The following is a 16777-nucleotide window of genomic DNA, read 5'->3' on the forward strand; positions in this document are numbered from 1 at the left end:
ACTTCGGATTGGTCAGAGTTTTTGAATCAGTCCGAGCTTTCTTCTTGTATTCGCTGCTGTCTTTTTCTGCTTTTCTCTTTCTCTTTCTCTCTGATAATGTCACTGATTTTTCCACGTAGAGCTTTTCCAGTTTCTCAAAATAGAGACCGGCACCTCTTTGAGGGTCACTGCGGGAGTCCCAGGAGGGTCCATGTGGTAACATAACATCTATTTCCCAATTATTTATTATGTTCATTACATGAAAAAAAAACACATGCAATGTGATTATTTTAATAATACAGTTTAGAGACAGTTTTCAAGCTCAGTTTGAATTCACAGTCTGCAAACATCTTGTAACCTCTCTGCTGTATAATGTGGAGATTGATTTGATTTGCTGGAGGAACACTGACTTAAAAGGCCCGATAGCTCATCCTCTGATTGGTCTGAGAACTTTTTATTAAATCCGAGTTGACCCAGAAAAGCAGAGATGTATGGAAGCTTGTTGCTGCCAGTGAAATAAATAAATAAAAATGTCAAGCAGTGCTAAGTCAAAGTTTTGAGTTATCTCAAAATTTCTAGTTACACAGTTTTGGGTGGATGGACAGTAAAAAAAACAAAAACAGGCTTCTCTACAGAAATGTTAAAGCCCTGCAGGAGCTGCTATAGGAAAGCACATCTGCCGCATGAACTTACCTATAAGACATCTGAGCGTCTTTGGGGTCTTTAAATTTTTAACTTCTGGGAATTACTGAGATGTTTGTCTAAAAAAGTTTCTCCTAAGCATACTGCTAGTATAACTCCAGCTTCTAGGTCATCATTTATATCCATTATATAACAGTACCCAGACAAAAATTAGGACTGCATCACTAAAATTAGGAGAGATGGGGCAAGAACCTTCACTCTGAGTTAAAACGACCACACCCCAAATCTCCAAAATAAGCTGAACCCTTTTCTATGGCGCTCCCTAAAGACCACAGAGGACATTTTTTTCTTAACTCACCATAAAATGTAGATTTTTTTGCAATGCTTTTGCCTTTATGTCACAATAATTTAGTCGTAATATGGTTTACATGAATTTTAATCCACATGAATAGTCGTTGTGATCCAGTCCAGTAAAAGAAAGGCTGCAGATAACTTGAAGAGGAGAAATGATGTGACATTTTACATGATGCATTTAATGCTCATTACTCATATTAAACTGTAGATGTCCAACAGCATCCAGCTGCAGGTTGTGAGCACAGTTGCAGCTGTTCTTCCTGCTGTGATTGTTGAACTGCGCCTGGATAAGTGGTTATTGTTCGGACTTCTCCTGCTGCTGCGGTTCAGTCTCTAGTGAATATGTAGCAGGAGAAATAACTCAAAAGTATTGTGAGGTTATGTAAATGTTCCATAACATATTCTCATCCCAGGTTGTTGCACTGTATAATGCCACCCTGCACAAGGTAACAATATCCGAGAAATAATGATCAGGTTTAACAGACCTACAGTATCCAGACAAGAAGGCTGGTGGGGGTGGGAATGGCCAGGAGACCATAGTTTGCACTCACTTTTTGCTTTCATTGTCACTTGTTGATTAGGTTTACTCACTAAAAACTGCTTTTGTACCTTAAGGAAAAGCATGGTTCAGGTTAAAATGATCTACAAAACATTAAAAATGCATGTAGAAAAGTGATGAGCTGGAAGTGACCCCTGTTTATATTGCCATTGCATGAGCTCTGCAGCACCACCAAAGTACACTGTATAATGTAACCCACCAAAGACTTTGACAGGACATTATTTTCTGAGGCTACGTTTATCTTGAAGTAATGCAAAAACAGTCCTTAAACAATATCTGTTGAGCTTAAATCCTGTTCGATCACCTGATGAACTGTCTTCCTCGTTTTAGCCATCACGGTCTCACAGTGGTGATCTCAGCAGTTTCACAAGTGACATACATGATGTTCAAAACTGGGGAAAAATAGCAATCTTGTCGCATGTATGATAAATTGAAGCTCCTTTATGCCGCTGTCAAATGTTCAACATAAGAGAGAATTACTTGTGTCACTGACATCCATCAACATTTTTCATTACACCGCTCCTTGTAGCTCATTATGTTATTTACATAAATTCAGTCCTTTTGCCAATTAACCATCATTGCTGAGGGCAGTATCACCCTCTAAGATTTTCATATATCATCAATTTCCAATTCAAGCCTCTTTGTGCTCTCATTAAAATCCGCTTAAATGATTAATCAGCTGAGTTTCTACTGGGCCTTATGAGAATACTGGTGATCAATGAAGATGTCAATGGCAGCGGCTCAATAACAGAGTTTAAAGCTCAGTTAATGTCCACTTTGCCAGTTGGCCACAGGTAAGAAGCAGTATTTACTGAGCTTTCTGCAGGATGTTAATACGACTCGAGGACATGAAAGGTGCAGCATTTCTTAGGTCTGGAAAACTTCACCCCAGCTTATCATCGTGTTTTATTTGATCCTGCTGTGCAAGGTTGACGGCTCCAGGGTTTCTACCCATTCTTGACGGAAACACGAGTGGTCGTGCTGTCAGGGAGGAACAGAAGTCTTTGTTGTTACTGCAGCATCTGCCGGGCATATGAGCAAAGGGTCTGCATGGATCAATGACTTCTCAAGGCCCTGATAGACACAGGCAGATAGACGCAGGGGCAGCCTGCTTCCATGCACCTTTGTTTTCTTTTTACAAAGACAAATAACCTAATAGACTTTGACAAATACCTCGGGACCGGCATTTATCAGACATGTTCTTTGTGCTTCTTTGATTTGATACAGTGTGATTTAGGAAAACTTGTGTAAAGTGTGTTTTGTGACTGATACAGATAACAAACTTTAATCTCTTTGAGCTTCACTTGATATTTGTAAAGCTTAAAAAAACGTTAGTGCCAATAAGAAGAAATTCATTTTTGCAACACAAAATAAACAAATGCCTATAACGCCAGAAGCCACTTTGTTAGGTACACCTTAATAGCCCTGGATTGGAACCAGTTTTTTGTCTTCAGAACAGCCTTAATGATTCGTAGAATAGATTCAACAAGTTTCTGGAAACATTACGCAGAAATTTTGGCACATATTGACATGACAACATCACGCGGGTGCAGATGATTTGACAGCTGCACATCCATGATGTGAATCTCCCTGTTTCACCACATCACCAAAGGTGCTCTGTTGGACTGAGTTCTGGTGATTGTGAAGGCCATACACTCATAGTGAACTCATTTTCATGTTCAGCATGGTCAGCAACAATAGTCAGGTGTGCTGTTTAAACAATTCTCAAGGGGCCTACAACACTGCATCACCAACAGCAGCCTGAACCACAGTGCAAGATGGATCCATGCTCTCGTGCTGTCTACATCAAATTCTGGCAATGTGAAAGCTGAAGCAGAAATAAGAACTCACTAAGCCAGTGAGACTGTTTTTTGTTTTTTTGTTTTTTTGTTGTCTAGTTTTAGTGACCCTGTGTTAACTGTAGTCTCAGTTTCCTGTTTGTAGCTGACAGGAGTGACACCTGGTGTGGTCTTCTTGCTGCTGTACCGGATGCGCATTCAGAGATGCTCTTTTGGCACTGGCCATTCTCCTCTGACCTCTAACCTCTAAGGCATTTTCACACAGAGATATTTTCTCTTTTTTCAAACAGTTCTCTGTAAAGCCTGGAGATAGTTGTGCAGGAAAATCCCAGCTGATCAGCAGTTTCTGCAACTTCCTGAGCCCCTGACACTGACAACCACACCAATCTGATGCTCAGCTCGATATTCAGCAGGCTGCTGCTGTGATTGGCTAATTAGATATTTCCACTGAAGTTTGATCAGATGTACCTAACAAAGTGGCCAGTGAATGTAACTATGCATCAGGAGATAATGTTTTTACAGAGACTTAATATTTGTATACAAAAACATAACTGATGCTACTTTTGTGATTTCATTCAGTTTCTATTATGATGCTGACACATTTTTTCACAGTTTATCCAAGAGACGGATTCTTTTTAAACAACCGTCAGTTCATGTGTTAAAATATATGTCGTAGTTTATTTGCATATGCTGGTATCGCTTCCTCCATAGATTTTGCTTTTAAATGGGGTTCTGAGTAAGGTTTCGTTCATAGCAGGTTTTATCACTGATATTTGAGACTGTCCTCCCCCAGACAGTTGCTATAGGTTATTTGTAGTTTTATAGTTGTTTTTAATCTTAAACACTTTGACAACCGACAAAATGTATTTAACATTGCACAGCGTGCAATGTTAAATTGCCAAGCAGTTTAAATTTTGTGGTCAAAAGTCAGCTGTAACATTTGTGGTTCCTGCACCCTACCTGCCCTCTGATTTTTTTTCACTCTCTTGAAGTGGAGCCACTCCTGCACTGTGCAGCTTTTCAGTGGTGCTTAGGTGGGTTGCTTTAGATGTCGGGAACAAATATATTGTGTAGCTGGAGGCCTAATTTGTGCAGTCATTGACTCAGTCACTCACTTGCCTCTTCAGTCCCACCTGCCCTGCTGCATTACCTGATGTTTCCTGACCCTCTTCTCACCTGTTTTCACACCGCTCATCAGCCCTCTTCAGTTTATGCAGCACATTCCCACCCTCCTACCTCTTGTTGCCTCAGCAGAAACCAGAGCATCACCGTGTATTTACGGATTCAGATTTCAGCTCTTAGTTCTTGCTTGTTTCTCTGAACTCTGCCTGTGCTTTGGATTCAGCCTCGGCCTGCTCCCGTGTTGTGTTTTCATGCTTCGTTGTTTTGGAACAGTTAACCTTCTTTTTGTAAGCAACGCTTGCTATTTTTTCTTTTTCTTCTTTTGCTTTTACCAGCTGCCTCCTGTGTGCCATGCTCTTGGCTCCTCTGAACACAACCCTGAAATGCCGGATAATGGTGGCCACAACATGAGGTTTTTTTCCTCCTTTTTATTCCCATAGCAACCAGTAAGTCAGTGGTGTTTTTAGTGCAGCATGGGATGTTGTGTGAAAATAATTATATTGCATGAGACACGATCCCCGTTGTAGACGAGGGCCAGAAATGCTCACGTATTAACGCTACACAACTTGTGAAGGTCACTGTGAAACCTTCGGGGCAGGAATCTTTTACACAGGTACACACAGATCAGCCACAAGATGAAAACCGCCGACTGGTGAAGTAAGTAAAACCGATCTTCTCATTAAAATGCAGCGTTCTGAAGGAAGACCTCAGGTCCTGCTATTGATGTGGATGTTACTTTAACTTGTGACATGCCCCTAAACACCTATCCCTGTGATCTGAAGGCAGCAGCCTCTCTCAGCAGAGTAATGGCCACAGCTTTGTCCCAAAAACTGCCCTTAACAGCACGGCTGAGATTAAAACCTCCCCAGATCCCAATCTGAGCTGCCAAAACAAACCCACAAGGAGGTCCTACTGTACAGTACAAAGGACTAAAGGGTCCGCTGCAAGTGTCCTAGAGCGGGAGACACGCAGAGATTCATGCTTAGACAAGGACCTACACAATGTTAGGAAGCAGGTTTTAATGTTGTGGCTGATCATGCACATCAGATGTGACAGATTGCATATTGGCTACAACTCATCATTTACAATAATGAATGATAAGAGTCAAAGACCAGCTACTCAAAATAACTGTGATTGTCCCAGTTTCAGGTTTTGGGAATGTATTTTTGTTTCCAGCAGTGTCTTTTTGTTCCTCCCTCTGTCTTGTCTCTGTATGAAGGCCTTTGCCCTCATGGTTTTCTCCTCCTGTTTTATTTTGATATATTTCTTTATGAGTCTTCTGTGCTTTTAGTTCCTGTCTTTCATTCAAGCTTGTTTGGAGAGCATTTCGATTTGGATTCATCCAGCATACTCAGTACCAATGTTTCCTCTAAGCTGCGCGCGTGTGCAATTGCGCACTGCTGGCACGGTCTCTGCGCACGGAAAATCTGTGTTGCGCACAAAAAAAAAATCTAACCTGAATTGAAATTAAAATTAATACTTTAACAGTTCTGTTTTGCAGTGTTAGTGTCACGGCTGGCGGAGTGAGCCGTGTGTTGTGGAGGAAAAGGAGGACCCAAAATGCAGCAAACTGATGATACGAGTGATGTTTATTTACAAGGTGGAGGTGGCAAAAACAGGCAACGCAGCATGAGCAATTACAAACGGAAACCTAAACTGGGAGAAACTAAAGAGCAAACCTGAGACCATACAAAGGGGTGCGGGGCAGAGTAATGTAGGCAGATGAATGCAGATAACGCAGACGAGCCGACAAAGAACACAGACCGACACCCACTAAATATACACACACAAGGTAATCAGGTAATCACTCACAGGAGGGAAGAACAGCTGAACCTAATACACATGAGGACCGGAGGAGACACAGACTTTCAGAATAAGACAGGAACTCTAGGACACGAGCCTACAAAGTAAAGCAGGGAACACACGGACTGATTTACAACACAACATGGGGACAAGAACAGAGCACCAAGGACAGACACAGGTAGGGCTGAATATACACTAACTTCAGGTTCAACCCTAAACCAATACAAATCAGAACAAACACAAGGCACAAAAATGAACTTCAAGAAAACACAAAACGCTGGGTCAAAACGACCCAGGACCGTGACAGTTAGTCAGTAAGTGACTGGCTGCTCCCGTATGGGATTAGAACGATGCCACCTTATCCCATAGTCCAGCCAATAATGTGATTCACATTCGTATATACGCAGCTAATCAACGTCAGGCAGGCTATGGCAGCGTCCTTATGTGCCAACACATGCTGATGTGGAGTGAAGCCATGTTAATGACAACGTGCACAACCATTGGAGATGTGAGCAGAACAGACGGAAGAATTGACGGAAACAGTGTGGACTTTATACCAGTTTTTCTATTGTGTTGATAGGCCACGTAAAACCAGAGTTATGACAAAAATATATGCAATGTTTGGTTTTCTTCCTGAATACTATCTTTACTGCGGGAAGAAACGGTAAAAACTGCGTTTTATAAGGAAAACGCTCGAAAGCCTGTGAGCAAAAACAAAACCAAAAAAACCCCCACCCTTTCCTATTGGTCGAAAAAAGTACCATGTCGACCAATCAAAAAAATGATATGGCAACATGGCATTTAGTTGTTTAGGAAGGGGGGAAGTTTTAGGAGTGACGGCGGTGTTTTGAGATGTGAGAGATTTTCGACGTTTAGCGCAAATCTTGTGTAGTTAGTGTGTAGTGTAGTCAATAGTTTTGTTGTGTGTGTCAGAACAATGAGGCGACTACTGAATGTTACAGGTGTTACAGGAGTGATACATCTCCTGTTGTCAGGCCTGCAGGTATCAGGCTGTTGTTCTCCTTTATCTCATAGTGGACAGAAATTATCTTTTGGAGTGGCACAAATAATTTGTGTGGCATCAAATTTGATGCAGAACACCTGATTGTTCTGTAAATAGTTTGAAATGTTTGTTTAAAAAAACCCGCCTTGGCTGCATTTTTAGGTAAACAGCTGCAAAAAACCTTTGTTGTTTGCAAAACTCAGTAACTTTTTTTGAAGAAGTAACTATATAATTAATTGCCCAACTTTGGTCGTTATATACTGTAGTTTGCAGACAGAGAGTTACAGGACTCTCTCCCAGACCACGGATTCATAATACAAGTCAGAGCTTTATTTAAAAAAAAAAAAAAAAAAAAGAAAGCTGTGTTTTCAAAATTGGAGTTAAAGTTATTTTTACTTCCAATAGTGTTAACATACTACACAGGTCATGAACAAGATTTATTTTTAAATTTTGATTGTAAATGGGCTGAAGCACTTAATTAAAAGTAGTCTAAAATAAATGTAAGTGCTGTAATTTGATTATTTTAATAAACCATGTAACTTGGATGGATTCGATGCTGGCGTGACCACAGTGCACACATGTGCTGTTGCTCACAGTGGTCCAAGGGATCGCTCAGGGAGATTGTGTGTTTTCCTCAGACAAATGAAAAATTAGAGGGAACATTGCTCAGTACTACTTGCTATTTAAAATAGTTATTACAAAAAATAAACGACATTACTTTTGCTTATCTCTGTATAAAGAACCCAATTACATTAAAAGAGCAGATTTAATTAAAGATGACATGGATGGGGGTCTACAAGTCATTGACTTTGATGGTTTAAACTGAAAATTATAAATGGCTTAAAGATTAATTTTCAAAAACTTGGTTGGTAAAGTATATTTTTTAATAGATGCAAATTCATTATAATAAATCTCCCAATTAAATTATCCGTTTTTTGCCAGCAGATCATGATATATTGGAAACTCCTGCATAATCATAATGTGATCCATAATAACACACCTTTGTGTGGGATAATAGGTATATCACTGTCAAGAGACTATCACCGTGTAACAAGCACTGGATGGAGAGAGGTATTTATGTTGCACGTGGTTGATATTAAAAGCTGCCGTACAATATGACTCATTCTGAATACTTTCCACTCTATATCTAATTCAGTTTTATGCTTATTAATTAATTAAGACAAACTTCAACCTGATCACCTGTCTGCTACAACTCTTTTCTCAAGGCTCTGACTTTAGTATAGTTGAAATGTAGAAAATTAGACATATGAGTTCCTAAGGTGTCTTAGAGAACATCTGTCCTTTACTTCTTTCTAATAAATATCTGAAGTTCCCCATAAATCCCAAAGCCAAAGAAATGTATTTTAAACTTTTAATTGGAATGCATCTATTCAGTGAGTTTTTACAATAGAATAGAAGAGTAGAATTGAAACTAGCAACAGCATATACTAGAGTATTGTGTGGCCAGCAATTTTACTTCTTTGTTACAGTCGGTGTATAATATACCATACATAAGTCAGGTTTTGTGGATATAAATTATATGTTACCGTCATGAAGTTGAACTGATCAGATGCTTTCATGAGGCTTTACAGGTTCATAATGTGTCATTTTAGCCTGTTAGTAGGTGTCTGTGAAGGTTCTCAGTCATCCAGGTCATCGTAGTCAAAGGAGCTTGCAAAGAAAAGCGTCTGGACTTCTTTTAGTTGCTTGAAGACGTTTCACCTCTCATCCGAGAAGCTTCTTCAGTTCTAAGGTCAAATGGTGGGGAGTCCCAGATTTAAACCTAGTGGGAGTATCCCCCCACAGAGGGACAAAAGGACCCCCTGATGATCCTCTAATCGCATGAGCAAAGGTGTGAAACTGGGTGTGGGTCCCAATCAGCCAGGGTTTCGGGTGAGCTCGTTGTGAAACCTGGCCCCACCTTATCATGCGAATTCCTGAGGTCAGATGGCCCAGGATGTAAGTGGGTGTTAAATGGTAAATGGTAAATGGCCTGTATTTATATAGCGCTTTTACTAGTCAAAGTTAAGACGTCTGGGGAGGGAACTCAAAACTGGATTATAGATGGCAGACATTTGGTGTCCTGAAGAAGCTTCTCGGATGAGAGGTGAAACGTCTTCAAGCAACTTAAAGAAGTCCAGACGCTTTTCTTTGCAAGCTCCTTTGACTGTTAGTAGGTGGTTGCTAGGAAACACAATGACATAATGTGGGATATAGGCCTAACATGTACCTGTGTGGCAATTTTGGTTTCTCAGCTTCTGATCGTGTAGGAGTTTGCACACATACAGACAGACAGAGATTTCTGTATTACAGCAACACTGTGACACACTCATGTGTGTTTGGTGTGTTTGTGCAGTTGACCCTCAAAAAATAATCTAACCAAAGCATACTAAATAAAATTATACATTATAAGTTGGAAAAATCTAATCTTATCTAATTTTTGCTTGCTTCCTGCAACGCTTTGGTCTAGCTGTACAGTCTTAATGTTGTTGTCTGTTAACCGGTTGTTAGGCAGTGTGATAATGTTATAATACCAATTTAGAACACTGTGCAAAAGTCACTAGGCGCGTCTTTCTTTATATTTTGCCAGGAAATTGGGAAATGGTTGCAGTAATTACAGCGTATCAGGCAAAGCCAGAGTCTGTACAATTCTAACAAGCCTGAAAGTCAATATTTGGTATGACCGCCTTTATTCTTCAGCACAGCCTGAACTCTCTTAGCCAAGCTTGTTGTAATTTCTTCAAGTAGTCTTCAGGAATAGTTCTCCAGGATATTCAAAGCTATGTTTTGTAAGAGCTATATCTATTTCTTAAGGGCATGACTTGTAGATACAGTTCATCTGCTGCAGACTGTTTTTTAACAGTGACACTTCTTCTTTTATCCTCATTTGTCCAGTTTCTTCCTTTTTTTTAAGGACACATAGCACATCGTGCTAAGATTGGCCAAGTTTACAGCTAATAGCTTTTTGAGAATCACTTCGTTGGTGCGTTAATTGTGTTTTATTCCTGTCAAATTGTCCTGTCATTGGCATGCTCATTCAACTGAAGAAATGGTACCAAATGATGCATTTTTGCCAAAAAATGCCTAAAGATACCATTTAAAATGGATTTATTTCTACGTTGTTTGTTATGTGTAGACATATCCTTTGAATTGGGTTAGTTTTGTGCTTGAATGACTCATAGGTCAGTGTTAAGCGGCTTACCAAACAAACTAAAAGCATTCCTCTGAAAGTCAGGTGCAAGAACTGGACTGAAAGTGAGTGGAAAGCAGCCAAAGTAAAAGCCTGAAGAATGGTTGCTCAAGACCGCTTTAAAAATGACGAGAGACTCAAGGATTTTGCACCACACTGTAGGTGAGAGCCATTGTTATAAGAAGCATAAATTTATTTTTACTGACCATGTTTCACACAATGTTAGATCCAATGCCAAAGTCTCAAACAGAAGCCAGAAAAAAGTATGCTGAGGGTAATTTCAACTTTTTATAGAAATCTGTGGCCTACTGTTCCTAGAGCAACGCATCTGAAAGGTCTGAGTCTTCACTTCTGCAAAAACCTAAAAAGCAACAAAGGGAAAATGCACACCACTCCTTTCTGCTCAGTGTCACACAAATCTCAGAGCAGATGCCATTCCAGCACAGTGTGACTAAGGATTTCTGTATCTATTCATCTCAAGCCACGTTCCTCCACCCCGGTGCGCATGGTAATTCTCTGGCTGGGATCCCGAGCTCTGTGTGGATAGACCAACAATATCTGGCATGCAGCTCGCCTTATGCAGCTGATACTTTGGCTGACACTCCCAGGTCCGAGCCACACGCCTGCATTGGGAAGAGGTGTTTGCAGCCGAGCTGTGTGTGCTGCAGGGCCGGTCTCATCCTCAGCCCCTGATAAACTGGATTTATTCCCAGCCTCAGGTCAAGACACGAGTCTGAACTGAGGCAGAGAAAGAGCTGTAATTATAGCAGGGAACGGGACATGTAATGCAACATTAATGGCAGACGGGCTGATGCTTCGCCCACAATGCCCCCTCTTCAAACACGACTAGTGCATTAGCAGCAGGCTTCACTACCCCACACTGATTGAAGCTATTAAATACAATTTAGGATATGCAGAAAGGGAACAGAAAGCTGGTGGCTGAGTGGTGTATCTATGAAGACCAAATCATTTTTTGTCCTGGTGCAATGCTGCTGCTATTATTCAAGGTTCTTTGGGAGGAAAAAATACTGCATTTTAGTGGTGTCTAAATTACAGCTCTGAGGAAATTTTGAGTGCTTGTCCTGTAATTTTTTTCCCTTCACTGTTGCTCTGTTTTTGCTCATACCCCATTTTTCAGGCATTGCTTTGCACACCCTGCCATTTCTCACAGAAATTACTACGCAAAGAAAAGTAATTTGGTTGTCTCTGAGATTCATGAAAAAGCCATTTGTGCTGCTTACTCAAAAATAAGGATTAGACAAAAAGGTCATTTACTGATGCAGTCAGTCTGTATGTGTGCTTTTTGTGAATCTGCCTGCATTTATTTATGTGGGGGTTTTTGTTGTCTTTTTTCCTCAAACGTCTAAGAGTGAGCGTCTGTTCATGTGCAGATTCGTCTGTGCACCTGTCGGGTACATGTGACTGATGAAGCGTAACCTTTTAATGTGTTTACACATTGACATTTCCCAAGATCTGTCGTGTTCCTCAGAGAAACTAAAACCCTTGACATTCTTTAGGCTCACATTTCCTTGAGCTGCTGGCTCCGTCGACTCTCATACCAGGCTTCAACATCATAATTACATCAGCTTCACTCCATCATCTGCCCCCTGTCAAATACAAATGAATGTTTTTGCTTTAAAAACATGTTCCACCCACGATCTGAGCGCAGTCCAGGACTGTATCATGGACATCTTTTACACACGTGACCTCTTAAAGATTTCTAAGGTTACAGAGGCTTTGTGTGTGTGTATATATACACAGCATATCTGTCGTATATTAGGGCTGCCACAAACGATTATTTTGATAGTCGACTAGTCACCGATTATTTTTGCGATTAGTCGACTAATCAGATCATCATCCATTGGACGTAAAACTACAGCTTATTGCACCAGCAGCATCTGCTCTTATATAACTATCATTAGCTTACAGCTTTAAGTGTTTAAGGTCTGTGCTAACTAAAAATAAAGACAAGATGATAGTTTATTAAATTTTAATGAAATTTGCAGATTGTTTCGGTGAAGTTTAATAAACTCCTTGCTATCTAAAATATAACAGGACACCGGAGTATATTCTGGAGCATCTCACACTTCTGATAATCAGTTGTCTGCTTGACGTTTATTCAGCTGTGTAAAAACTATAACTTTAATCTCAGACAAACTGATTTACTCAGGAACAAATAAAATACTAAAAAAAAAAAGCCAAACAATAACATTTTAAGTTATGTAAGTGACTCATATATATTTAACCTGAGTAGCGAAAGACGGCGGTGGGTTTGAAAACGATTTGCGGGGAGTCCGGTGTTCTCACGGGGCTAGTGAGCCTAGCCCCCGGCTCGCTAACGACCTAGTGGGTAACAGATGTCTCCGAAAACGTCGGAGCGCTTTTGAAAATATGTGGTGTCCTGATAAACTGAGCAGATATTTGAGGTTTACACAGCTACATTCTCGCCTGAAAATATGTTAAACGTTTATTTTGTGACCCAGAAAGAATAATAAGAGTAACATTAAAACTAACTAGCTGCCGCCATTGTTGGAAACTGCGCTGGGCCGCACAATGAATTCTGGGACACAGCTGCTTCTTCTTCTTCTTCTTCGGGGTTTAACGGTAGCTGGCATCCTTGTACATGCAATGCTGCCATCTTCTGTTTCAGTCCGTTATTACACTCTTAAATCCTGCCACTTATTCCTGCGTCTTTTGTGATCTTACAAAGCTTCAAACGACGCGTCGACTATTAAATCAGTCGTCGACGATTTTGATAGTCGACGTAATCGTGACTAGTCGAAAAATCGTGGCAGCCCTATCGTATATTAAAGTTTATTTTCATTTTGTACTTAACTCTGTTACTTTAAGTTTAATTTATTAACTATTTAATTATTTTATATGAATATAAATGTTCTATAAATATATTTTAAGTGGCTCCATGGTGTAGTCCTTAACCAGCGGTTAACCAGACTTGTTCACCTCACACATCCCTAGTTTGGAACTGGGAGGGCACACAAACCCACCCTAGGAAGGTCATATGCTAGCATTTCTACACTCTAAGAAATGACACACTGATGTTGGTAGCATTATGTAAATGCTTCATGTTAAAACTAATGCCACCAATTGATTTTTAACTTTAAACACAAGTATGTTGTTTTGAATTTAATTAACAACATAATATTTCAATACAACAAAGTGCAGTAAATTAAATCCAATGTAAAAAGTTCATTTAAAATGAAGAGCACTTTAATTTAAAGAGGATTGTCCTAATAGGCTCTCCGTACTTCTGAGTTTGCACATGTGCAGTGTGGAAGTTTGATCATCCGCCATTTTCAACTGAGACTTGCATATGCTTAGCATCCTGGATAGAATCCATCGCCATCTGAGGATTATTTGGTAAGTTCAACAATTTAAGGATGACAAATTTGATTAATGTATACTAACTGATACACATCTGACACTTTCGGGAATACTTTTGCATTTTTTTTTAAACAAATGATGCCTGGCAAATTTTTTAACACTCTAGCTTGTATACCTCTCTCACATGTTAGAAGTATGAAAACATTTAACAAATATTGTTGAACCTGCTTCGGTGTAATTTTCCAAAATCTTTTGCGATTCTTGTTAAGATGAGACTTGCCTACTAAGACCGACAGTTTTAAAATTACTCCCAACATCTACCGCACCTGCTCCCTGACATCAGTAATGACCACTGGGAGCGCCAGCGATCCTGTAGTTTGAAGAATGAAATGAATGTGTAGTGTATTTTAGAAATGTGCATCAATTAAGTTGCTACATTGTTTGAAAGAATTCGACTCCATGTTGATTTCTGGTTTAGTGTCAGAAATCTTCACTGAAGAAGCTTCACTTTTCTTTCCAAGCTCCTTAGACTACGATGACCTGGGGATGACTGTGAACCTTCACAGACTTATTGTTATCCACAAAATGTCATGATAGGATTTTAAGTCCATATTGCCCAGTTCTAATCTTCTATTTAATTTTAATATTTTTAGGGGCACAATTATTAAATATATTGTTGAACAATCTAGAATTGATTAAAGCAAAAATGAAAGCTTTCACGTAATGTCAAAATTGAAAAGCTTCGATTTTTGGGTTCATATATTTGTTAATCTGACACAGAGGAGTCAGTGCCTTACCAATCATGAACCTCACTGCACATCACTGATGTGAGTTATGAAACATTGCTTAATCACATATCTGCTATGTGTTAATATTTTTGACTTTGTTTTGTAAAGAGGTTGAAAGGAACCAAAATAGGAAACTTCTCTCATATTGAGTTCTTATCTCCACCAGAATCCCAGCGTTGATGTTTGACAGGAATGCATTCTGAAAGCTGTCTGTGTCTACTTAAATGAAAAGCCAGATGACCTGTTCAAGGAATTCTTGGTAAGTTAAAAAAGGAAAACGATCAGTTATTTTCCTTTTTTAAATTTGGGATTGGAAATGGAAGGTGGACTTACTTGTCCATATGTATATGTACGCAATTAACTTATCTTTTTTTAATTTTTATTTAAAGGATGTGGATCTTGGTGCAAGCAGAGAAACAGAGCAGCTGACTTTGGGAGTCTATGTTGTCAGACATGAGAGCAAACTCTGCAGATACACCTGAGGACATTGGTGTCATCATAGAAGGATGCACTGTGCTGCAAGCTCTTAGTGATGTGGCAAAGGGTTGTGCCCTCCTGCTTGGACTAATCTATAGTCTAAATCTGAGCTACCCAAAGCACCTGAAATACACATTTGAATTTCTTCAGAAGGTGCTGATGGAGTTGGATGGGAACAACCTATCCATGAAGGTGCAGGTTCTGAAAAACAAACTGCTTGAGTGAAACAGCCTGCAGTGAACTATAGAGGACACTGAACTTTAAGGTTCTCGAACCCTTCTCCTTGCACTTCATAAACTGTTCAGTTTGAATTGCCACAAGAACTTCTGCAAGGCCTTTCACTTTTCTGCGTTCTTTGTTCTTGAACCTTTACCAACATCCAACTACACTGAAAAAGACTGCTCCTAACTTTGGACTTCAGTTTAAGTTTTGAAGCAAAGGTTATTTTTCTAAATATGGACAAAAATGACACAAAAGTAATTTCTACCTGCTGTTTGCAGGGCTGTATTGTGGGCTTTTCATTGTAGCCCAATCAAGTTTAAATTAAGTCATGTTAATGTTAAAAATGTTGGAATCACAACACTTTCCAGTTTTAATCATTTCAGTTTAACATGACATTCTGTATCTTGTCTTCCTGCACCTAAAATGCACTTGAATATATGTAAAGATTGTTTGGGGGAAAAGATCTAGAAGCATTTGAATTGCTCAAAGTGTGCTTCAACAAGTTTTACACAAAGTGTTATTAAAGTTAGGTTAACTGAATAAACTTGTGTTCGATTTATTTAATTTACAAACTTAAATAGACTAAGTTGCAATTCTGTTAAAGTGATTTAATCCTATAGTTTCAGTAGAGCGTGTTTTGGGTGAGTAGATTTATCAGATTTACTTAAAATTTGTTGTTCAAATTAAATATATCATACATTTTATATTTCACTAACCCAGTTGTGTGGAACCGGTTGACATAACTGGGTGGAGTAAATACAACATGTTATTTCTCAAAGTAAGTACAGCTTGTTTTGGTTGAGTAGGTTTTATTTAGTCTTCTCAATTTAAATCAACAAGGTTAGTTATATCAACATTATGATATTCAGCTAATACAACATGATTCTTTTGATTTGCATTTAATTATCCAAATCTTATCAGATGTACTTAAAATTTCTTGTTCAAATTAAATGTATCATACATTTTATATTTCACTAACCCAGTTGTGTGGAACCGGTTGACATAACTGGGTGGAGTAAATACACTCTAAGAAATAAAATGTTGTAAGTGCTGGTCCCAAGGTAGTGTCAAATCAGATATTCAGATCCATGTGTTGTGGTGTCCCCTTGGGGAATGAAGAAGTAACTTTTATTAAACTCACAATAATAATTTTATTTTAAAAATATATGATCATAGTTAATGAAGTTCAAAATATGTAATTAAATAATTTATTTTAACTGAAAAATCAGTAACTAATTAACAACAGTAGCCCTGTGTCACATTTAAAAGATAAAATAAACCTGAAATAATCTGTTAATCCTTGAGTATATGATTAATTAGAAGTGACCACTGCGTCTAAAGAAACCCCAAAAGCAGCCGAGTCAGCCTTCCTCACCGGTGTTCAATCTAAATGTCAGCGTCTACCTTCCCAGCTGTCTGTTTGCGGAGCACCGTGCCCCTTGTGTTTCCAATTTGAGAAACATGCTTACTTTCATTTGGGCCCCGCTGCTCTTGTCA

At 39.2% G+C, this 16777-nt stretch overlaps 1 long non-coding RNA gene across 1 annotated transcript; it reads left to right on the forward strand.

Annotated features, from left to right (window-relative positions):
- Positions 1-13689: 13689 nt before the first annotated feature.
- On the forward strand, positions 13690-16284 carry LOC308412569. The gene is made up of 3 exons (XR_013974601.1): positions 13690-13829; positions 14748-14840; positions 14971-16284. It is a non-coding gene; the product is annotated as an uncharacterized lncRNA (long non-coding RNA).
- Positions 16285-16777: the final 493 nt, after the last annotated feature.

This window comes from Rhamphochromis sp. 'chilingali', assembly GCF_963969265.1.
Source record: "Rhamphochromis sp. 'chilingali' genome assembly, chromosome: 16".
Classification (NCBI taxonomy): Eukaryota; Metazoa; Chordata; class Actinopteri; order Cichliformes; family Cichlidae; genus Rhamphochromis; species Rhamphochromis sp. 'chilingali'.